Here is a 25,603-nt window from a genome sequence, read left to right as displayed (position 1 = left end):
GGGTACTGCTTTTCCGCAGCACACGGGTGCTTGGCAAGGAGTGCCCTCAACGGGGCCAGGCCCGCTCCCGATGAACGAATGGCACGAATTAAGCGAAAGCTCCACTTGAATTAAGCAGCTTAAAAATGCATCGAAAACATAGCGGGAAAAGCAAAATATTTAAATTTGTCCGAAATAAAAGTGAGTACGAAAATTTCTAGCTTGAATTATCGCGAGACCACTGTATGCACCGTTTCATTGCAAATCCTACCACAGCCGACGTGACGATTCGACGAAGACAATCGAGCAGAGCCAAAACCGCGCCGTTACACCGCTCGTCTTTGTGGATACGCCATCACAAACTTAACCAATCGCAAACATAAAAAAAAGGTGGGACCTCGTTGCATCCACTGCACGCGATTGGTGTAGCCGACGATGGCAGATGCGCAAAGGCAAAAAGGGCAGGGACGACGCGCTTCGGGCGCTGCTCAACCGACACTGTAGGACGGTAGCGCAGCCTGTGGTCGGACTTAAAGAAAAACTGAGCACATCTTCGAAAAATGTCGCCCATCAAAGAGCAAGCCAGGGGGTATTTACGCCAGTCCCTGTATGAAAGACTAAGTTTGAACTGACGAAAGCCTCGTTCTACTTTTATGAAACAAATGGAACCAGTGCCTTCGACGAAAAAAAACAATTCAAGAACTGCAACGCACCGTGATGGTGGTTCCCGGTTGGATGACGTGGGTCCGGTGGAACCGGAAGGTGAACTCATCGTTGCCGGACTTGCGGTGGATCCGCCAGCCAGCCAATGGAATCTCCTAAAAATATATATATATATATATATATATATATATATATATATATCGAAGGCGCACTTGCAAGGATCAGCTAACGCGCGGTTCGACCGTCGCTTACGGGGAGTGGAGCCTGTTCCTTGGAGTTTCGAGCCCGAAAAGGAGAGCATCCCAAATATTTCTCGCAAACCCAGTGGCCAGCTGAGCTGGCAATCTTGTGCCGCAATTCGAAAAGCAAAGTCGAGCACCAAATTGTTCTCCGGAAACTTGCACAGGTTTTTATTTCACTTAGAGATGTTAAAATGCTGTGGAATGTACTCCGTTTTCGCAGTTAACCGAGAGTGAAGCGTCTGTTTTATTTCCACCACCCATACCAGGCTGCTCCAATTTGTCGAGATTCGAGAAAAAACTTTGCCTTATTGAAGCTAACTGCGAATGTGTTCAATCGTTGCAGACGTCTGCGAGCAACGCAAACGAAAATAGAAATGGAATTTCAAACACTGAAAGTAAACGACAACACAATCTACAGATAACAATGCCCCTGCTTCTTAGGAGAGGGGCAGGGAAACAGTAGCATAGAGTATGAAAGCACTGCAGCTTGTGCAACGAAAATTCGTGCCGCAGAGCTCAAGGATCACGTGCTCAATCCACTCTTGTCCGTTCTAATGTGAATGAGCATCATACCGGCGTGCAGCCTTGTGTCACTACTGCGTGATGCACGTTAAAAAACACCAGGCTGGTGGCCGTACTGCACTGGCTAAATTTTCTGTCTACGGAGCGACTACGTCCCACTGTATAGACATACGAACACGACGATTACTTTAGCTTGGGAAAGAATGCAGAAGAAATCAACTATGTGTTAAACTTTGTTTTACCTGAAGTCCTAATGTCGCTATGCCACGAGCCAATAGGGTATATCAAGCGGCTTCAAGTACATAGCGCGACGATATTCGAGCGCCTATTTTATTGTCGAAATGTCAACCACGTTTGTGCCAGACCAGAGACACCAATTTTTTGCTCTTAAAGCACCAACATATTATTGAAGAAAAATTAAACCGAATGCCGTCACGTCACTCTGAAATTAAAAGCAGCACCGCTCCGCGAAAGTACTCAGGCAAGCTACAAGCGCACAAATCCTGTGAAACTTTGCTGAACCGGATTTTCCTTTACTCTCGCACCTATGCAACTCCTGCGGGGGCAACTAAAAGGATCAGGTTTGTAACGAGCCCCTCTGCGTTAGTGATGTCGCGTTTTTCTTGACGGCGTGTTTGCGAGTTTCGCCACTTGTGGTGGCAACGGATCAGAACCTAACCGTTTCAGTTGCCCCGCTCTCCGCAGGCGTTGAATAGGCACTGGAGAACAAGGAAACCCGGACCGGTCCTGTTTGACAGGGCTCGCGTCATGGTGCGAGCCCCGTCGTTTTGGCCCTATGTTTTGGCGTTTTTTCGAGCAAACAATTGGCACCTCCGCGGTGTCGCCGTCAAATGTGCTGTGACCTCACACTTCCGAGCACATCCGCTTGAGATTATTTCAGCCCTTGGTTGTGTTCCGACTTCCGACAAGACGGTGTTAGGCTTTGTGCAATTCAAACATGATTTCCCTTTCATGTCACAGGCTTCCAAGCATTGGCCTTACAGCTCCTAGATAACAAGGCTGCAGTTATTAATTCTAAACGCCGCCTAAAGAGGCAACACGGGGCATTGATTGATCAAGTGCCACATCAGCGTCTGATGAAGACTTGTCTTTAATCGACGAGAACTTGACCGTCGGCTAAACGCCGTCGCAGCACTTGGGTCCACCCTATGCCCCCGCGTTTGCCCCTTCAGAAGACGTCGAAAATTCGGCACCACGGCCTTACCCAGGAGACGTCTAGGGGGCTTTAGGTGGCAGAAGAGGGCGACGTTTACCAACCTTCGTGCCCTTGTTCTTTACGATGACGTATTTTCCGTTCGGGCAGTGGTCCGAGATCTCCAGGTCCCCCTTGGCGGATGCGGAGACCTGGACGTCGAAGTTTGACTGCTCCTCCCGGTGGGAGAAGGTCCGCCTGCGCTTGGCGCCTCGGAGCAGCGGACTGGTGTACATCTCAGCCCCGCTGGTAGATGCGCCTGAGAGAAACGAAATATCGTTCGCATCTCGCACGGTGTATCTCGTGTGTGCGACACGGTTAACGCGTCGCTCGCCTCCATTGCCCGCCTTTGACTGCGCTACACGACGAGCGAGTCTGACAAAATCCATCCCTTCGCACGAAAGGGGAGGGGCATAAAAGCGAGGAGTCTCATTGCGTACAAGAAAGGAGGCGCAAAAAAAATTAAAGGCAGCGTCCTCTGTATGGAGTTTGGTTTTGCGCCGTTAATGCGCGCTGAGCAATATCGTCGGAACCACCACGACAATGCTGCTTTTTCGCAGTTTACTTTTTACGGACGCTAGTGGTCTTTGCGTTTTACAGTTCACGTTGCGTTCCCAAATATGTGCCCCCTACACTAGCAGTTTTGACGACAGCACTTTTGATTCTAAGAAAAAAAAAAGGAAAACCGGCGATCGCACGTGTGCGCCTACAATCCCGTGCCAGGATCTTCCGTGAAAAGAGCAGACAACGTAATGTGCAAGCCTTGTCTTCTGGGTGGTGGTGGTGGTGCGGTGCGTGGAAAGAGTCTCCGCAAGGGCGATTAAAAAGTGGGAAAAAAAATACGGCAATAGGTTAGGCGAGTTTCTTTCGCTGCGACGAGTCGGAGTTGCTCCCAAAGGATCGCCAACATCATTTTTACGCATTGCGTAAAGAGAACCACGACGGGCGAGGTTTCCCTGCTCATTTTGAAGAAGTTCTTTGTGTGTAACAAAGCGACACCAGCAACGTGGCCTTATCGGGACCAACACATTCCAAAGTGGCCGAAATGCATGGAACCCTTTCCTCTAGATCATTTTTAAGAGTTAATATAATTTTCCACGGGGAAACGTCGCATGCATTTGGGCCGGTTTGGAATGGCTGTTTCCCAAGGGCCCAGATCACTGGCAATGCTTTCAGACAAAGAAGCAAAAAAGCATCAGTTGCAAGATCTGCACCTACTTCAGGTTTGTTTCGTACTTGCACAAAGAAAAACACGGACGTATGACATTCTATACAACAAAAAGTTTACAAGCGCCCTAACGATTGTACTAGCAAAAGCCCGGCCAACCTATTGTCTGCTCTCGTATTCCGCCCTTCTGTAGCTTTTTTTCTCATTTCACTCGGGATTACTTACTCCAGCGCTTACGCAATTCGCCGCGTTCTGCTCCCATCGCGAACCCCCACCCCGAGATTCTCACATCAACTCTACGGACTCACTGGGCGTAATGTGCAGCCGGGACTCTTCGCCCTCCAGGAGCTTGCGGTACGCGGCAGTCTTGAGGTCCAGAGCCACCTTGATGTCCAGCAGGTTCTGGTACTCCCGCAGCTGGTCCTCGATCTCCGCCCGCAACCGGGAGATCTCTTCCTCCTTGGCCATCAGGGCCCGGCCCTGCCACTCCCGCTCCTGGTCCAGCAGACGCTCCAGGTCTCGCACACGGGCCGTCAGGGACAGGTTCTGCGGCGGGAAGACTCAAGTCACGGTCTCTTCCCAATCTTCCTACCAAGAGTCGTCCTGCGATTCCTGCCCTGGCCTGGGGAGCTTCTCGGTCACAACAGCGTGCGAAGTCCACGACATCATGAAATGGTCATTCACTCTCTCCACCTTAACGTGATGGTCAAGCCGATCCACTTCTCCTCCACACGCTCGAAATGCCGAGAACAAACGAGTGGAAACAAGGTGACTACCAACTAAATCGCATCTCGCACCGTCGATATTGCACTAAAGAAAATTAAAAAAAAATTTTTCACAGGCATGTTATAATTTTATTTAAAGGAGCTCTGCGACAGTTCCAGTGCTTTGCTTAAATAATTTGGGAGTTGGTGTCTTGACCTGTCTGCAGTAACGAAGAAAAACCGATTTTGCCTGCATGTCCTATTTTTTATTTTAAAAATGGACAAAGATTGAGGTTTTCGGCACCTCTCAACTCCTTCACCATCTTCCTAATCACGTGCGCTGTGACGTCAATAGGTTTTACGCGGGGTTCCGGTGAAGCTTCCTCTTTAGAGCCATCTGTGGGCAGTGATAACTCATCCGCTCGCGACCGCGTGACTACGTGCTGGCGGGCGCAGCCAGCGCAACGCGAACAATATGGTGAAAGGAGGAAAGTTTCATCGGGGTCCGGCCATTCCCTTCCGGTTCTGTCCCCCTCCGGCTTCTTGCGGCTGTTCGCGGTAGCAGATAGAGCTGACGGTTTTGTGGACCTAGGATAGATGGCGCCACTAAAACTCCGTATAATAAAAGATTTGTCGATGATACCAGGTTTTTGACACATTTATATTCATGTTGAAACAACAAGATTTATAAAAAAGTGATTTTTATCAAGCAGGTATTCGCACAACTTGCGATCTTTCTAAATGACACCCCATTCACGTCAGGCAACGCGTTTCTCATAGCCACCGCTCGCGGCTGCAGGTCGCGGGATATTTTAATTTTTACCTCTCGATTACGCGGCGGAATCGCAACATTTCGAAGGAAGGAGGTGTGTTTTCCGTTCTTTGAGACAAGATGACCAATGTGAAAAGCAAGAGATGCCAATTCTTTCAACGTTAAAATCTTTGCACAACTTCTTAGAAAAAGAACAACAAAAAACTTTATTTTCAGTTGCCCTTTAAGGTAATAAAATTAAATTAAATTTTAACAAAGCATCTCGGCCAGTTGTACACGAGTTCAACTTAAACCAATGAGGTTGGTACTACAAGTCTTGGAAATAATTGCATTAAAATTTAGTGCAAAATATATCTCAAATCGCACATACAAAGAAATTTATTTTAGAAAAAAATTTAATTAAAACCGAAGGGGCAAGACTCGGCAACAAATTTTAGATGCTACATTGTATACGTACAATATAAATGTACATGTCCAGTGGGGGGCAAAAGTTCCCAGGACGCGCGAGCTGCGACTATAACGCATCGCTCTGCCATCTGCCGGCGGGTCGCCTGGTTTCGAGATCACACAAAAGCGCATGCGCGTCCTACTGTGCCTGCAAGCATGTGTGTTTTGCCGCTTTTCTGCGTCGCGGCGCCTAACTCGGAATCGGGCGCGTGGGACCGCCTCGGAGATAGCGCTCACCGCGCTTACTGACATGGCAACTATGAAGCAGGGCGTCACGGCTGCTCAACTGAACGATAAGCCCAGCTGGTTATAAAGCAAGATGCGCTGCCACGGCGAAATGCAGCACAATGCCGCAGGCGGTATTTCCAGTTTTGGAATGTGTAGCAGACGCTCGTCAGCCGCAAGCGCTATCTCCGAAGCGGTACCACGCGCCCGATTCCGAGTTAGGCGCCGCGCCGCAGAAAAGCGGAAAAACACACATGCTTGCAGACTCAGTAGGACGCGCATGCGCTTTTCTGTGATCTCGAAACCAGGCGGTCCGCCGGCAGATGGCAGAGCAATACGTTTCAGTCGCAGCTCGCGCGTCCTGGGGATTTTTGTCCCCGACTGTACAATGTATGACGCAGCAGTACGATGGCTAGGATGTATGATACATCGAATCCATCGGATGGATGGATTGACATATATGGCTGAACCAAGGAATCGGGTGGCGTCTTGCAGCACCTGGCAACGAAATAGCCAAGGTGGTCGACTGAGGTTTCGCCATCCGCTAAACGTAGCGTCGCCGTAATCTTCGGAGCAGCGCGGCACAATTACGGCCGATTTCAGCCTTTTGGCACCGCCAGGCGCAGGAAATTGTGATTGTATCCAAATGGCGCGGCTGTGCCGCCCCTGCCAAGCTTCCGTGAACTGAAGAACGGGAAAGCGACCTGCTGCACAGCAGGAGTCTGCCACTTCGATTGCTGCGACACCGCCACGACCGTGGAGGGCGACGAAACTTCTACGAGTCATTGCGTGGAAATTGAGGTCATTTGTAAGGACGTTGTTAAAACACCGGTTGGAGACTTGGTCGAGGCACCGCACCTGAACTGTCTTTGAGTACCGAAAATGTTGGGCATCAACTCTAGACTTGGTAACAAGCGCAAACGACTGAGAAGAAAGGGACAGGACGGTGGGCTTACTGACAACTGTCAGTTTAATAGAGCATGTAGGGGAAAACAAGGTGGAAGTGAAAAAGGAGAAGAGAAAGATAGAAATAAACTCTCAGCTGCCACTAAGAGAAAATATTTAGTTGTAATGACATGGATGCCGAGAGCACCGTATCCCATGTCGGCACCCAGAGGAGAAGAAGAAAATGCGCGCTACAGTCCGTGCCAGGCGTCATGAGCAGTTTATTCACTGTGCGGCTAGAAAGTCTATCTTGAAGGCAATCATGACGCCTGGCGTGGACTGTAGCGCGCCGACATGGGATATGCTACTCTCAGTATCCATGCCATTCCAATTTTTTTAAAGTATATTCTTAAAAAAATGTTTATTTCGATTTTTAAAGCTAATTATTTTGTCTTAATAGCAGCTCAGAGTTTATTTCTAACTTTCTATTATTTTTCACTTTCACCTTGTCTTTCTCAACACGCTCTATAATATCGACAGTTGTAAGTGAGCACTCTGTCCTGTCCCCTTCCCTTAGTCATTTGCGCTTGTTAACTCAAAGTCTAGATGTTCAGCCAACTAGTCTCCCCCCCCCCCCTATTGATCTTGATCAATTGGGGGGGGGGGGGGGGGGGGCTAGTTGGACCTGGTTCCCATGTATGCGCACTGTCCACACTCGACCATTTTGTACGAGCCTAACCCGTCACCCCGGAGTTGTCCTCCAAACTGTTCAGGACGAGTGCAGCTCATCTGAGGCCAGATTCATAAAAAACCTCTTACCTACGACAACTTAGCTACGAAGTTCGTAAAGTTACGATCATCGTAAGATGAGGCGAGAACTGTATTCACAAACGCGTTCTTAAGTGAGAGGAGGAAAGTTACGACCTCTTACGGAGAAACGATGACTTCAGGTGCTGTTGCTATGGCAACGGCGTCTTCGGCAAAACGAACAACCAATTAGAGAGCTAGGCACAGTTCGGAGCACTTGGATTGTTTATAACAAACACAGGCTAACCACTCGTTGATAGACTGCTCTGTGTACGTCCTGTCCTGTCTGTGTGTAAATGTGTAGTGTTCAAGCTGATTCTCATAAACACGGGCGACCTTTCCACCTCCGCTTGTCTGGGGTTCGTGTCCGTGCAGTGGTATATCGACGCTAACACGATTTAAACGCTTCGTTGACTGCTACAAACTCGATCGCTACGAAGCCAACACAACTGTCATCGTTGGTAAAAGCCCCGTGCCAGTCGTTTGCAAAGCGACGTAGAAGGAAACAAACCGCCGCGGCGTTTCTCGCGGCCTCGGAAATGCAGGAGCGAGCCGACGTTAAAAAAGATACGTTTGAACTACGAGAGTGTCAGCAAGAGTCACGCAAATACCTGTTCACACTCTGAGCGGACGCGTGCGTTTGATCGAAGTGCTGGATTCAGACTGCGTTTCGGTAAGCGCTTCGGAACCGATCTACTATGATTGCAACTCGATACTGACGTGACAGTCGGCAAAGAAAGGTTGGACCGGCATCGCGTAGCTCCCACAAACTGATATACAGCTCGACAGTTAAAAATGGCATGCTAATAAGGAAGTGTACATACCGTGTTGCGAAGGTAATCCATACGGCGTTTATTTGAGCTGTATACCACACAACAGGGAGGTAGAATCGAGGAGTCCCTTTTCGACGACAGCGTTCGTCACCGCCGCCTCGAAAAACAAGGTGATCGAGATGATAACGGGAATCGGTTGACCTCTGAAATTTAGTTCAGCTATCAAACGGGAGTGTCCACAAGGGTCGCGCGGGCATATTCCATTCAGGAAGCCAGCCGGTCGTGGGCAGACGGTCTTGGCCAAAGACCGTCTGAGCAATGCTGCGCCGGAACGGGTCGGAGTGCCTGCTAGGCCTTCATATTCTGCCGAGCTCGCTTGGTCGGTGGGGTCGTCGTCTTTGTTGCCTTTTCCGGGTGTCTGTGGATCCAGCGTTCATGTTCGTCGTGGTAGGTTTCAAGTACTTCTTCATTTTTTTTCTTGCTGCTTGAAGTCGGGACGAGCAAGAAGAGCAGGTAGAAAAATAAATGTCCGTTGGGTCGTCGCGACCGAGCAACTGAGCGACGTTGTCGGCCATGTTATTTTGATCATAGAAAGGGCGTAAGACAGCTTCGGAGCTGTCGTAGGATTTTGTCGTAACCTGCGCAAACGTTACGACAATTTCGTTTCGAAAATACGGATTTTCTCTCAAATTTGTAGTACGCATTTTTTTCGTCGTAAGTTCGCTTTGAGAATCCGGCCTCTGCTTCACCCGCTGATAACGCTCTCCGCATCTCTACATCGTTGAGTGCAGTACACCTCAGAGCTACAACTATGCAGAGTTTCCAACACAGAATTTGTTTCTGTGTTAGAAACTCTACATGGCTCTGACTCTGAGGTGTAGCGCGCTCAATAAACTCGACGAGAAAAATTCTTGAGAAACTGCTGCGGAGGACTAGCACGCCAATTTCCCCAAAACATTTATTTGAACAAATTTTCGACACGCAACATATATTTCTCCTCCAAATTCAGCAGAGAAACTGAGGTCGCACGATTGTCGTGATTTGACCCGACGTCCATCTTCCCGCCAAACATAGTGTGGAAAGTGATGCCGTGTCGTGCCAATTACCTAACTCAATTTAAAGAAGAATTCAGTGCAAAGCGATTTCGATTTCTTTGTGCTAGAAGTTTGCCCTGGATGCAATCTGTGACCCCAGGTCTGTTTGCACAATAGAGCCTGCGAAATCTATTCTTAACACCCTAACCCCAACGAATTCTGCACAAAAAGGAAGACGTCCCTGACCTGCGACTCGAGCTCCGAGATCTTGGAGTTCAGTCCCTCGAGGCGGGACTTGTACGCCCGCATCTCCTCCATCTTGCTGGAACTGTCGCTGGAGCTCTGCTCGAGCAGTCTCTGCAGGTCACGCATCTTGTTCTCGTAGATGTTCTGCGTTTTCTCCCGGTCGAGCTGCATCTGCGACTCGTACAGTTCTCGCAGCTTCATCAGCGTGTCCGCCAGGCGCAGCTCGTAGTCTTCCCTCAGCCGCCCGTCAATCTCCGTGGTCTCCGTCTGCTTGGCCACGCGCACCTCCAGGAGCTCCTGCATTGAGCAATGGCACCCACGCCAGGGCAAGGGAAGGTTTAGGGGGGGGGGGGGGCGGTGGGGGGGCATGGATGTCGTTCCCTTGAAGGTGTCCTCTGGCATTGTCGTCGTAGTGCCAGATTTGCCTGGAAATTCGTTAAACACGCCAAAAAAGATCACTGAAAAAGTAACCCAAATATTGTGCCAAAATAAAAAAAAAATCTGCTATTGAACTTACAATTGTCATCCTCACCTTGTCCTTCAAAGCGAGTCCACTGGCCACAATGAAGAGGTGACCTCAGGGGAAGGCAGGGGTTTGCTCTTTGGGCTGTAGACTATTCCCAACAGATTAGTTTCATGGTGTCAAAGGAATGCTTTGGAAGTTGGCTCCAGTCTTTGCCCAGCAGCACAGAACGAACGCTGGGCACAGTCAATTCCCATACTGCCCGCTCAACCTGCAAGCCTGCCTTTCCTCTAATGTCACGGCATTGAAAAGCGAGGGTACATTTGAATCTTGGTTTTGGAGTCATTTTCATTTGCCGATTTCACAATAGCTATTAGGGGCGAAGCTCCTTGGGGTCTAGCCTTCTCCGTCCGTCCGTCCGGCCGGCGTCTGTGCTCACATAAAAAGAAAACAATCTTGGCGCAGTCTACAGGATTCGAGTCTGTGTGGGGAAACCCCAATGGATTTTTAGTCCATCACCATAACCACTCGGCCACGACTGCGGGACGAGTAGGGGGCTCTGAGATGTGGTAGTAACACAAGAGCTGGGGTTCGCCATGGATGAAACGTTGCATGTAGCAGCTCAACGTCAATACAGGAGGGCGCTGCGGTCAGATGCGTATATAATCGTGTTAAACTTTGCATGCATTGGCTCAACGTTTATAGACGAGAGGGCGCTGCGGTGAAATGCTCAAATGCGTGTATAACTACGTTCCATACCATATATTCTCTTTCTGACATGGACCGTTGACTTAAGCGGTGGAGATCCGTTCCCACGGCTTCTAGCGGATCCAAGCTGATCTGCTAGAAGAACCCCTGGCACCGCATTTCACCGACCACAAAGCAGTAACAATGAAGTCGAAACGCAACCCGCAACTCAGCACTAACTATGAGCAATAAAAAAATATCAGTATCATCAGCATACAGCAGAGCTTTATCCCAATCAATATCATTCAGAACGTGGAGATGCGGTCATTTTTTCTGAATTTCGCGACACTGAATAGCATGCCGGAAAGGGTAGAGGCCAGCGATTGCAAAAATAGTTACTTAGGGTAGCTAAAAAAAAATTGCCGGAGTACTTTTTTGAAGGGACACTAAACATAGGCAATTTTCTTTTCTACCTGGTTTGGACGGACATGTCTCAAAACGTTTGTAAAAAAATTGTTTTTGTTAATATTTATGTTGAGATACGAATTTTGACTCACGGGCAAAACTGAAATTGTACCACGGTACGATGATAGTGTTTTCACTGAACTAGTATGCGCTCCGTGATCCAGCAAACTGAGCGCATATAGAAGCTGGGTACGAATGAACGGCCGATGGAACGCATTGTTCTGTCGCCCGTTTAATTAAGGCATTCTTCGATTAATTTGTGAACCCCTCTGGCCGATACATCAAATACCAAAAAATTCCTTGTGGACGTTCACCCAAAATAGAGACAACTTGTGGAAAGATGGGGTGGGCTATCTTGGGGATGCCACAGCAATTTTATCAAGTTAGCGACGAACACCAGGATTATAAAACATGCTACACGGAAAGCGTCACCACGAATCACGGATGTGGCAAGTTTGCGTTTCACGATGCAATAAAAACGCGAGAATTCGCTACAAACTCTGTCACGGGAAAGGATACTGTAGATCAGTGGTTCTCAACCACTGATGTTTCGCGGACCCCTTGTGGATCGCCGGATATGATGGAGGACCCCATTCGCGGTGAGGGGAAGGAAAAGTTATTGATTAATTATGATAGTGATTTAATAAATGGATGTAACTAAGGGCTAGCCTGAAGTGGATTTCTCTTATTGACGTATACACGGGAAAACACACCCAAGAAATGGAAGGTTTATTCTTAATCTGCAAAAAAGACAAGTTTTATCGCCAGGAGGCAGGGCTTCGCGGACCCCAAAGGGTCCGCGGACCCTCATTTGAGAACCACTGCCGTAGATTGTGGATGCAGCAGATTTGAGTTTCATACTGCAATGACCGTGCAGTAGTCTGCTCCAAACTTGCCCGTCACGGAAACCGGTGTCGTGATGAACACTTGTCTTTGTGTTTATCTCTGCATATTGCAGACAAAAAACGAAGAAACGCACTACAAATGTGCTTGCCACGCGTACCAATCCCACGGATCGCGCAGTTGATGAGATTCTTGTCAACGGAAATCGCATCGACCGCGCGATCCGCGTGCGGTCGTTGGAGTTTTTCCACTATGAATATTTAGCTAGGAAAATCGAATGGGCTACCCGTCGGAAGGAGGGTATCTTCACAGGATTTTATGGCATCACATCACTAACATTAGACAGCAGAACGCTTTTGAAAATACAGCCTTTTGCATACTTTGCCCACTGAATTCACGCAGTTGCCGATCAGACTGAATTTTCTAAATTCACATGCAAGAAAATTTCAAGAGCTTTTGCGGGTCCTCCTTCCACATGCTCCCTATTGTCCGGAAATTCTAGAAAGGTCCTTGGGAAGCACGCTTACTCTGCGACGTTTCATTCTGATGCTCACCTTCTCGTAGAGGGACTTCCGGAAATCCAGGTCTTTGGAGAGGATCTTGGCCCTGTTCCGCAGCTCGACGTTCCGCAGAAATTCCGCCTGCAGCTCTTTGCGGAGCTTGTCAAGCTCCTTCGCCATCACGTCCCGCTCTGCCTCCACATCCTAAAAAGTGGACCAACACAACAAAATTAAAGGGCTTTGCATCCGTTCTAGACCGTGGATATGGCACAGACTGTGGTCACCAACCAAGACGAGTCCTGCCGTTTCCACCTGGTCAGCAACTGTACTCTTTCATTTAAAAGTTGCAGTTAGACTTGGCTTTTCTTGAAATGTACAATATCTATGTCTGCACAACCCGGTGTCTAGAAAACTGAAAATTTTTCTACACAGAGCTTCGTAATTTGCAAAGAAGATTCCAGAAAGAGGAATATATACATCCATGCACATACTCCCACATAGCTTACGCTTGAAAACTAAGACCATAAAAAAGATAGCTTGGTTTAGATACTTTGTTCAAGGCAACGAGCGTGCAATAGCACTAATACACAGTTCCTACCTCAATGAGCAGCCCCACCCTTACACAGTAGAGGTAATAGTGAAGTGGGGATGTTACTACACTACGTACTGCTCTACTCCATGTCGAGGGAGGGGGATGTTACCAGAGTAATTACTCCTTCCACTCATTGAGGAGGGGTACGGTGTTACACCATTTACTTCCTCCACTCCACACTACTGCATCAAATCAACAGCTGCACTCTGCCAAGACATTTTCTACCACAACGATGCTACCGTGTGAGCCGTGACCAATGCCAACACGAGCGACTAAGGTCCGTGCAGGGTTTCCACGCAAGGCTGTCGCTCCAAAATGTTAACACAAACCAAGGCCAGTCCAGAAGTTTGGTAGACGTAGCGCCAGTTACCTCCCACCACAACAAAAAGTAAGCCGTCGGAAAACTCAGCAAGCCGACCACGCTGACAAACGACGGTTAACGTAAAAACAAGCGTTTGGCCGCTTTCCTTACCTTGAGTTGTGGAAGGGCCTGATTCAGACGTCCCTGGAGGTTAACGTTTTGAGATTCAAGCGATGTGACCCATTGCTCAGCCGCGGACCACTCGCGTTCTCGTTTGGCGAGTCTGACGGGGTTAAAAAGTTGCAAGCAAATGCACGTCAGTGAACGATGTTAGGCAAAAGGCTGCTTTGCACATTTATGTGTGAAGGCCCGTTCACACACTTGCGCTTGAGTCCGACAAGACCGGTTTTCAAGCCTTTTTCGACGGCTCAAGATCGGCTGCATTGCTGCGCATCCGGTCGTTAGCCGTTTCAAGAGGCTTAATTAAAACCCGGTCTTGTCTCAGTCGGTCCAAGTCAAGCGCAAGTGTGTGAACGGGCCTTTAGTGGCAATCAACTGCGTGTAACTAGACTGAAGGCTTGAAAGTGTTTGCGTGACCAGACCTACTCCAACTACGAGAAGTGGCTGCTCGCAGGATTGTCGGCATTTCCTCAAACACACGGTTAAAGATGGCTCTGGATAGCGGGCATCACTTCCAAAGAGTATTAATCTGAAATAGGTCATGTTATGCGATAAAAACCGATGGATAGGTGACCACAGTACACAACTCAAAGCTAGTCCAATAAGCACTCAATCGTGTTTGTCTCAGTTTCGCTTCAGACCAATAGGGCTCATTTTAAAAAGAAAAAAAAAGAACTGAAAGTTTTTTATGTATACCCCATAAAATGCAAGTCATCAGCGAGCCCCGACTGCAAGAAGTGCGTCTACAGTTACACCTGCCGTTACACTTCAATTATAAAAAAAGTTGTCAGGGTGTCTAGCAAATTATATTTTGAAATTCCCCGACTTCTCCAGATTTTCCCTGACAATTTCAGGTGAAATTCCCTGACCAATGTAGAGGCGGGTAAATATAAAAGATAATTACAACACAAGGCATTAAGCATTGAACACTGATGATCATTCTGCATGGGCTTAACCCAACTTGCATATTCCGAAATATTTGGGCTCGTAAAGTCCAGATTAAACGAGCACTTTCTTGCCGCCGACATCGTCAGTGAAGGGGCCACTTCCGGAAACACGATGAAAGCACGACGCTCAACCACACACATAAATAACCGAACGGCAGCATGACGGCATAGCCCCCAGATGCACACTTTCGGATACTTTCGGCTTAGATTGAATTGGGGTCCGCGGATTTCCCATTTGTTACTAAATCTAGTAGCTCTAACTAGATCTAGCCTAGTTTCGTGCCCTCAATTCAATCCAAGCCTTGGACTGGATTTGTCAGCTGTTCCCTTTGCATCGGGTAGCACTCTGCATGGGGTGAGCAGAGCCCGCGCTCCGCTCTAAGCAGAATCCATTGCCTATTTTTCTTCCCCCAAGTCCTCAAGTCTATGCTGAAGACACTCGATGGCATTTCCGGCACATTTTCTCTGATGGGCTCGCGTTTTTACAATATCCCTGACAATTCCCCGATTTTTCCCAGTAACTAAAATTTCCCCGACCATTCCCGGTCGCTAGACACCCTGAAGTTGTCCAATGAAAGCTGTTGCAATAACCAGTGCAAGCACACCAAGGAAGATTAGGTAAATATACGAGAGAATAAAAACGTTGGGAGGGGGCTGTTCAATATCCCTCATATTTGTTTTTTTTTTATTTTGGGTAATAATTCACTATTGTAATGTTGTGCACGACAAAACTTTTTGAAAAAGGTTTCTAAAAAGTTCACAAAAAGATTGTGATTTTTGAAATCACAATGTTCATTGGAGAGCCTAGTACGAGTACACTTATATGCTTCATTACAAAGAGAACTGGAACACTACAAATGAATTCTGAAAGACCATTCAAAGATCAGCCGTTTACTCCATTTGCCACATCTGTCTTTGTTAGGGGCAGATGCAATGGCAAGGAATCAACAACCCCGTTTGTAAGCTGGTAGAGCGCAGGTGTTCGAAACGTCAGAGCTAGAGTAAAACAAAGGTCAGAAACTCAATAAAAAAAGGACAAATATTTATTGTTGGAACCTCCCAAAACTGGTTTCCATAGGTCGAGCAACAGGTTTTGAATTTGTTTTACTTGGTTGCGAAAGAGGCTGGCAGACTCGTAGGCCGAGCAAACGATCGAAGACACCAGAACCGCTTCACGGCCAGTGTAGGAATAACCTTACCCACGCAGATAACTTATCGCTAACTGCTAACAAAAGGAATGCCTTGTGATATATAGCACAAAGAAGTGCCGATGCGGACCTTACACAAGTCCAGATAATAGCTTCTTTTAGTACTCTTCTGTATGCAGTATGCAATGTGTCGTGTACTATGAGTTTTCCGACAAGTAGGAATTCCACCCACTTCACACGGACATTGCTCCGGAGAAGTTCATCTCAAAACTGCTAGCCAGTCAAGCCATTTCGCAAGCGTGGCTGCTACGTAAGGATGGAAATAAATAAAAATCTAGAAATAAACCTACAGCTGCCACTATTATGTTCCTTGCGCGCATTGCGAAACGTAGACAAACACACAAGGAAAGAAAACGGAACGTGCTACGCTGAAAAGAGGCGTGGCGGAAATGACACTGACGCCATATCCGGTCGAACCACCGCCACCTATCAGTCGAGGTCGGCAAAACCGTCATTCAACAGCCGGCCGACTGAATCATCAATGAAACCTGCACCATTAAGTGGAGCTGTTACGCTTCCATTCATTCCGTTTGTAACTGACACTACCCGAGGTGTGTGGGCTACAACGGATTCTTTCCAAGGTAAAAGCTGTCAGGTCATCACAGCTTTTGTACTAGGCTCAAAAGCGGCTTCGACTGCCACCGTGTTTCTCCGCCTGTTCTTGTTTTCCTCAAGGTCGCTCGTGAGGTCCAGGATGCTGTCTTGTGCTGCCAGCCCTCTCCTAAAGCCAGTCATGGACTCCGGGAGACACGTGCGTTCTTCCAGGTACCACCGAAGGCGCCACTGCACATGTCTTTCGAACAGCTTACTTATGCACGAGGTCAGCGAGATTGGGCGGTAAGACTCAGCTTTGTCTGGGGGCTTCCCTGGCTTCAGTAGTGGAACAACCGTTGCTACTTTCCATTCTTCTGGGACGTCGCCAGAGTCCCATATGGAGTTGAACCAGGTGAGGAAGGCCTCGAGTGCATCGTTCGTTAAGTTCGTGAGCGCCTGGTAAGGGATCCCGTCGGGCCCAGCTGCAGTCTTCTTACGACACTTCCGGAGGGCGCTTTGGAGTTCCGGTGCAGTAAAGGGGGCATCTAGGGGCCCAGGCGCAGCGTCGGGTGCCAGCGGTCGTTCCGTCGCTTCTGCGGGGGCGTACAGTGCGCCTAGTCTCTCTGCTGCATCCACGAGTGTTACGTTAGCCGCAAGTGCTAGGACTTGCAAAGCGTGTCTTGTCCGACGTTTCCCGGTCATTGCCCCCAGTACCGCCCACAACTTCGCGAGGGAGGTGGGTGCGTTGACGTCTTTGCACATGAGCTTCCATCTATTTCTAACCAGCGCTTTAGCGTGTCTTCGCAGCTTGGCTGATATTCTGTTGAACTTGGACTTATCCGCTGGATTGTTTGTCCTGCGGTACTTCCTCTGCGCCCTGGTACGTGCCGCTTGGAGATTGAGGAAAGTAAGGTCCGGTTTGGGGAGCCATTCCGAGACACGGGACGTGCGCGTTGCCGCCTGCAGCGCGTGAACGATGGCTTCTGGGATGTCTGTTTGGGTGAGGTCCAAGGATGCACGGAAAACGTCCCAGTTCGTGCACGATCGCGTCACCTTTCGGGCCGTCTGGCACCCCTTTATCGTGATATGAATGGGGAAGTGGTCGCTTCCTCTGGTATCTGGTGCTGTTTCCCAAGTCAGCTCCAGCGATGGTGTGTGTGCTGTGACGTCGAGGACACATACGTTCGAGGGGGCCTGAAGAAGGTAGGCGCACCGTTGTTCGCGACAACCAGTCCGAGCTCTTCTATCATTTGATTGAGGGCGTCTCCCCGCTTGTTGGTTTTCTGACTTCCCCATACCTCGCAGTGCGCATTGAAGTCGCCGCACAGTAAAAGGTCTCCCTCAATGCCTTTTCACCACTCTACAATGTCCTTCGTCGGCAGCGGCGTACCATCGGGACGTACGTATCCGACGAGTACATGCAGCGAGCGATTTCCGGGGCTGACTTTTGCGGCCACGAATTCCGGCGATAATGTACACAGTCGGCTGGTGTCAACTGGGACGTGAGGCACCCCTCGTCGAATAAAAAGAGCCGCGCTCCCATGGGGGAAACTTGGTATGGATTGGGTTGTAAGTTTCACGTATCCAGGTAAAGTTTGCTTCCCTGGTAACCCTGCTTCTGCGAGTGCCAGCACAGGGCTGGGATAGCGTTGCAGGTGCAGGCTGAGCTCACTGTGTTTGACGGAGAGGCCTCGGCAGTTCCACTGCAGCACAGTTGGTACGTCACTCCGCCTAGGGTGGGACTCTTCCTTAGGACAACGGGTTACTGTTGTGGGAGATTGGTGTTGTGGGCGCATGGTGCGTGCTCAGGCGGACTGTGGGGCGATAGCCTTGAGACTTTCGCTGACGGCGTCAAGAACTTCCAGTGCGAACTTTGCTTCTGGTGTGTGGCCCCGTGCTTGGGCCAGTTGCCTCACTGCGCGAAACAAGCGTGATACCATTCGGAGCAAGGCGACGTCAGCTGTCTCCATCGTCGCAGGAACTTTGCCCTGAGCCCTGCGTGCGGCCTTGGCATAGCGGCAGCCCTTGTCCTCCATCGTAGTGTCGTCCGGCCGGAGACCGCGGCTGTGATTCTTCTTTGGAGGGTGAGTGGTATCCTGGTCCCTCCTTTTCTCCCTCCCTTCGGTCTGACTCCCTTTCAGCGGCGGGAAATCTGTTAAGGATAGCCTCTGTTGGGACCTCGCCTTGCGAAGTTCTGTGTCCGCTGCTTGCGCAGCGTTTCGGTGACCCTTGCCGGTGTTCTGCTTGCGTACAGCCGCTTTTGCTTCCGAGTGGGTGTACGCCGTTTTGGCGCGCATCTTGCACACACGGCGTTCTTTCCTCAGGACTGAACACTGGCCGGAAGTTGCTGCATGGCCCTTTCCGCAGTTGATGCAGCGAGAAGTTTCACTGTCACACGCCGTGGATTCATGCCCGCCCGAGCACTTGGCGCACGTCTGCTCTTTTTGACAGGCCGCTGCCACGTGTCCGATTCTGTTGCATCGAAAGCACTGCAGTGGTCTTGCCACGTAGAGCGTGACTGGGTGACGCACGTACCCCATGTGGACGTAGTGCGGCAGGGCTTTGCCTGCGAAGGTGACACGGATTGCGGTGCTCTTCCCCAGACGCCGCACGTCGAGGACTTGGTGATCTGGGGCCCGCAGGGCTTCGAGAATTTCTTTATCCGTCAGTGCCTGGTCTACATCACGGACGACTCCCGCGATGTGGCGGACCTCCCAGGGTACGCGTGCGTCGACAGGCGTCTCACAGATCTTTTCAATTTGAAGGAGCGCTGGCACAGCTTCTTCCGTCAGGACGTCGACTGCTATCAAATTTTTCCTGCCGTTGACCCTTATCTCCCTGACCTGTTGGGAAGCAACGGAGCCAAAGAGGGCATTCAAATGAGGTCTGCTGAGCGCCCGTACGCTGGTCTTGTCTGTCGGTCGGAACAGCACCGTGTGTCCATTGGCCGCGTTTTTAGATGACGTGCGAGATCCCCAGGAGACCACGGTGTCACCGCTGTTTGTCGAGGCTCGCCGACTTTTCTTGGACCTTACGGGGATGAAACCGTCGTCGGTGTCGTCCCTGTCACTGTTCAAGGGTATCGCCGCTTCTTCCATGCATGACTCGACGTCGGAGAAAGATGCATCCGACATGACCGACGAGGGTGGACAGCTGGCGTGGCAGTCCCTTTTCCGGGACTGCCGTCCCGGAGTTACCGGTAAGGCCGGGATTTGATGTGTCCGGCCAGGTCTTGCAGACGCGCCTCCGGAAGCGGCGGCCATCCTCTTCCGCTCTTGATTGCGTTGCCTGCAGCTCTTTCAGCACAAAACTTACTTACTTACTTACTTAAATAGTGCTTACTTAAATATGAATCAATTTTTTGTAATCGATATTTATTGAAAACCTGGTAACAGCAGTGCAAGAGGACGTCGTCAATAATCTGGTTGTTGTGACAAAATGGGACACCGCGTAAAACCTTATGTCTCGGTATAAACCTAAGCTGATCAGTACTTTGTAGGGAAACCATTTGCATCGATTACCGGTTGGCACCGACGGTGCATGGAATTCAGGAAATTGTCAACGTTGACACAAGGGGTCGGTTGTTCAGCCGTTTTTTAGCCATGGATGGATGGATGGATGAATACGGCTGAGCCCTTTGGATCGGGCGGTAGCTTACGCCACCTAGCCATTTTGTTTTACCATTTAAGCTTAGAATATTTAAATGTGAAATCTATATTCACTCAGCAGTGCAAAGAAAGTGAGGCTATGAAACCCCCTTGCCATCAGTGAATAAGAAAATACCTAGTTTTCTCTCGATTTCTGCCACCATTCACTTAATCTTTGCTTGGTAATCTCTACAGTCTTGAAATCCACTCTCCCTTCGCTGTCTCTAAAACCCAATGACTTTATTAAATCTATGTTGTCTTCGGTAGGCATAGGGTGAAGCCCTTTACAGTAGAGTATCAAGTGTTCAGCCGTCTCGTCCTCCTCTCCACAAGCAGTGCACACTGTATCAATTTCCTGGTACTTCACTCTGTATGTTCTGGTTCGCAGAACACACGTTCTTGCCTCAAACAGAAATGAGCTTCCCCTAGAATTGTCATAAATGCTTTCTTTGGCAATAACTCTTTTTTTTTAATCTATAGCTTTCCAGAGCCGTCTTTGTCTGCATTCCCTCTAGCCACCAATCTCTTTCTGTGGCCTTAACTTTCTTCTTAACTGAGACTTGCTCTTCCGTATCTTCGCTATAGCCCAAAAACTTTCCTCTTAATTTCCTAGTGCGCTGTCTCCACTTTGTGTCTACACTCCTCATCTATAAATAGCTGAAAACCTTTCGTGCCCATTGCTCCCCGTCCATTTGCCTCAACCTATCCTCAAATTCTACCTTGCTCACCGCTTCCCTGCTCTCAAACGATGCCCATCCCATGTCTCCTTGTACTCCCTGGTTTGGCGTTTTGCAATGTGCCCCCAAAGCCAGTCTACCTACTCCGCGCTGTTTTATTTCTAGTCTCGCATGCACTTCGGATTTCATGCATAGCACTGCGTTTCCAAAAGTCAAGCCAGGCACCATGACCCCTTTCCAAATCTCTCTCACCACCTCCTACCTGTTGTAATTCCAAAGTGCTCTATTTTTCATTACAGCTGCATTTCTGTTGCCCTTACCTATTACATACTTTTCATGGTCTCTGAGATATTCTGCACCATCACATATCCATACTCCTAGATACTTGTATTTACTAGCTCTCTCAACTATAATATTCTGTATCTTCAGCCTCTCAACTTCATCCTTGTTAAAAATCATGACTGCCGATTTTTCGCTACTGAATTCTAAAATTAATTCCTCTCCTTCCCTACCACAGATGCTCATTAATTCCTGCAACTCTGTCCTGTTGTTAGCCATTAGTACAATATCATCCGCATACATCAATCCCGGTAAGGATTGCTGAATGTTTTGGCCTTGCTTACTGTAAGAAAGGTTGAACCCAAGCCAACTCTTCTCTAGTCTATCCTCCAATCCTCTCTGATCAACATAAACAGCAAAGGCGATAACGGGCACCCCTGCCTAAGGCTTCGTCTTATCTCTATTTTCCCTGTCGCCTTTCCTTCCCATGTTATAATCACCTTGTTATCTTTGTAAATGTTCCTTAATAGTGCTGTTAGTCCTTCATCTAGGTTTAAGTTCTCCATTATGTCCCACAGGTTTCTTTGCTTCACATTGTCATAGGCACCCTTGATATCCAGAAATGCCAGCCAGAGCTGTCTGTTTTCTTTTTGCGCTATTTCTATACACTGTGTTAGAGAAAATAAATTGTCCTCCAACCTACTTTGTTTTCGAAACCCGTTCTGTAATTCGCCCAGTATGCTCTCGCAATCTACCCATTCCTCCAGTCTGTTCTTTATAATCTGCATTACCAACCTGTAAATAACCGGTGTTATGGTTATAGGACGATAATTCCTAATATCAGACTTATCTCCCTTTCCCTTATATATCATACTCATCCTACTAAGCCTCCATTCATCTGGAATATTTCCTTTTGTTATCATGGTACTCACTACCTCCCTTAGTTTTGCCTTAGATTTAGGACCCAAATTCTTCACCAGCTTGATAGGGATACCATCTGTGCCTGTCGACGTGCCACTAGGGACTCTTCGTTCCGCCTTTTCCCATTCTCTTTGTCCAAAATCCGCGATGTCACAAACTGGACTGCTACTTCCTTCGGTTCTCCTATCTTCCACATGTAACCGTTCCCGAAATTTCTCCTCCATCACTGCTCCTATATATTGTATCGCATCATCTCCCTCTAATTGATCTCCCTGATGCGAGAGTATGAACCTCTCTCTAGCTTGAGTTGTTTCACCGAGTGAGTTCAAGTGCTCCCAAAACTTCTTGGCAGCGTTTCTTTCTTACTTACATTACTCATCCATTCCTCACCCTTTCTCTGAATTTTCGCATTTATTAAACTGCATGCCTTTCGGCGACATGTTATAAAATTGTCCCTTTTTCTTTTTACTTCCGTTTCGGACTCCCCACTACGCTTGGAATACCTGTGTTCTCTAGAGGCTTCCTGACGTTTTTGTATCGCTTGCTTCACTTCTTTGTCCCACCAGCTTTTTGGTCTATGTCCTTGGTTCCCCTTTCGTTTACTCTTCACTTTGTCTAGTTCTAGAGCAAAAAGCCTAGTTAGGCTCTCATAGGTCCAATCTGTATGCCGTTGCCCTGAAACTGCTGCCTCTATTCTTTCAACAACTATTTCCAACTCTTTGTCGCTGCAGAAAGTTTGCTTTGAATTATGTTGTCTAGTTTCAGCATTTACTTCTCTGGCAAAATTCAGCTTAATACGTTTGTGATCACTACCAAGACTTTTGGAACCTTCTTCATCTATTTTCATTACTTGTAACTTACCATATATTTTGTGTGACATGAGTACGTAATCTATAGTTGAATGCAGATTGCCAGTTTCCCAAGTTATGTGCCCGTCACACTTCTGACTGGTATTACATAAAACTAAGTCATGTTTTTCCACCAGTTCTAGTAATATGCTTCCAGTTGAGTCCGTATACCCATCCAGACCCTCAATATGGGCATTCATGTCTCCCATAATAATTATTTCGGAGCCTTCCCCTAGTTTACTAATGTCTCTTGATATGCAATCAATCATTTTTCTGTTTTCCTCTTTAGCACCTGTCCCTGTCCATAAGTAAACCACTCCAAGGACTGTTGATTCCCCAGCGACTTTTCCTTTCAGCCACAAATGTTCGGCGCACTCTTTTCTGATCCTTTGAAAGTTCATATTCTTCTTAATAAATGCTCCAATTCCACCTCCCTTCCTCGTTCCCTCCATTCTGTTGCATTCTTCCCACACATAGTCAGGGTTGCAAGGTGGCTGCTCCATGTCTCTGAGATGTGTTTCCACAAACCCATACACCATTAAATCCTCCTTTCTTAGTTGCTCCTCTACCTCTTCCCATTTTAACCTATTTCTACCACCCTGCATGTTAATATATCCAATGTCTGATTGTGCTGTTTTTTTATACCTGTTCTTACGTTTTCTCCTCTTTTTAACCCTGGGTGCCTCTCCTGACTTCGTTGGGTTTTCAATTACTTCAGTGCCCCCAGGGCCCTCGGTCCCCCCAAAAAAGCAGTCATCGTGCGGCCCATCCTATCCCCCACCCTGTAACCCGTGGCCTCACTGTAGTGAATGCCATCTGCAAAAGGGCGGGAGCCAGCCTCGTACACCTCTCTGTTTACTTCCATTACGTCGTACCGAAGCTGTCGACTCATACCCTTAATTACTCCGTTGGCTTCGACAACCCTCCTCTCCGTTAACCCGGACTGCCCCCGAACTTCTGGAATGGTGCACACAACCACATGCACATTCTCAGACACGTCCCTCAGCTTACGTATTCCCACGTTTAGCTGCTTTCCGAGGTTCTGGCTCCTACTCTTCAGCACATCATTAAGCCCCGCATGAACTATTACTAGGTTCCTTCCCTCCCGGTTATGCCACACCCCCTCACGTGCTGCGGTCATAGCATCCACCATACACTTCCCTGGCTGGACCTCTACAGTTACCCTCTGGTCTCCCTTCACCCTGTTATGTACACCCCTCCTAACCCGTGCTACGTTAGAGCTCCCCACTACCAGTACCCTAAATCCCCCTGGTGCCTGCGCGCCTTTGTCCTGCGACTTATCTCCTGTCACCTGACTGCCCGACGCCTGCTGCTCGAAGGCGCCATTGAGCTGAGGTTCAATCAGCTCTCCAGCGTCGTCGAGCCCGCCTGCCAACAGGCCGGACTCCCGACCACCAGGGACCCCAGCCTGCAGACTGGTGGTTCGTCCCGCTAGAACTGACACTTCCTCCTTTCTTCCCTCGCTACTCTCACTCGCTCGAATTACCCCTTCCAGGCGCTCTACCCTACTGTCACACTCCCTCTTACGCTCCTCTAACCCGCCTTCCATACTTCCCCCAGCTCTTCCGCCTGCTTCTCGAGGCCGACCCGCTGCTCCCTCTCATGATTAAGCTGCCTAGTCAGCTCCTCTACCTGGGCCTCGAGACCCACCCGCTTCTCTCCTTCTGCCTTAAGCTGGAAATCAATCTCCCGAACTCTACCCTCCCATTCCCCAGTTACCTGCTGAAGCTTCACACAAAGCCGACACTCGAAACTCACCTCCGCCGCCACGTCCAGGCTCCCGAAACCCGGCTCCTCCAGGTAACACCACCTCCCACACCCCTCGCACTGCACCAACTCGTCCCCACCCTTGTCATGCCGACCCAAATCTAGACCCATGTCTAGACCGGGAACAAACCGTCCCTTCCCGCCAAAAATTCAAACAGAGCCTACTTTGCGAAACTAACGTTAACTGCTGCTGTTCAAACCTAATACTGCTACCGCATAGTCACTTCCAATCAACTCTCAAAAAAAGAGAGAGAAAAGAAGAAAAACTGGCACTTAGCTTCGGATGCTCGAGGAGAACCAGGAAACACGTCCGCTCACCGCAACTCAGTACGAGGTATCCCTTTTTATCCTTTTTAGCCACCAGAGGTTTAAACCCGACCCCTGGTGGCTAAAAAGGCTGCATTATGGTGTACCATATCAAAACAAAATATAATTGGCTATTCATTAGACGTCGAGCGATATTTCTGTAAAAGAAACAAAATATCATATCTTTTTGTTCACTATTGTGTATGGGGAGTGAGATAAGATTGACAAGTGCAACTGTATTAACATTGTGAACGAAGAGGGGAGAGAGCATAAGCGTAGACTACATCGGGGCTCGTGCCCCCCCCCCCCCCTTTCCTGTTGACATCCTGGGGGAGGGGGGGCACAACCCCCCTTTTTCCCCCGGGTTATGATCCTTACCGAGACGCTGTTTACGTGCCATATAACGAGCTTCTAGTAGTGGCATGTAAACAAAAAACGCACACAGTGACGGACATATGGCGATATACATACGCTCTAAATTGTACCCCTAAAAATAATTTACTGATAGTTGCCGGTTTAAAAACAATTGCGCGGAAAAGCATCCCCTCCCCTTCCCCCTCCCCCCCCCCCCTTCCGGGAGAACTTTTCAGCCTGCCCCCCCCCCCGGAAAAATGGAAAGTCTACGCCGCTGGGACAGAGTGATTTTTGAATCTTGGAGAACGGCGGTGTCTTTAGATTTTATGCGATGACGAGTGAGATCAGTTTTTTAAGCGGGCCCTGCAATCATATTTACGCGT

General features: G+C 48.7%; 1 pseudogene; it reads right to left on the bottom strand.

Moving 5' to 3' along the window:
* The window catches only part of LOC120842987, a 44,862-nt pseudogene extending 27,760 nt beyond the window's left edge, over positions 1-17,102 (bottom strand).
* Between the last annotated feature and the right edge of the window lie 8,501 nt (positions 17,103-25,603).

This window comes from Ixodes scapularis, unplaced genomic scaffold (genome assembly GCF_016920785.2).
Source record: "Ixodes scapularis isolate PalLabHiFi unplaced genomic scaffold, ASM1692078v2 ptg000137l_1___fragment_3__unscaffolded, whole genome shotgun sequence".
Classification (NCBI taxonomy): Eukaryota; Metazoa; Arthropoda; class Arachnida; order Ixodida; family Ixodidae; genus Ixodes; species Ixodes scapularis.
The sequence above is the reverse complement of the archived record's forward strand: the minus strand, read 5'-3'. Positions and strand labels throughout refer to the sequence as shown.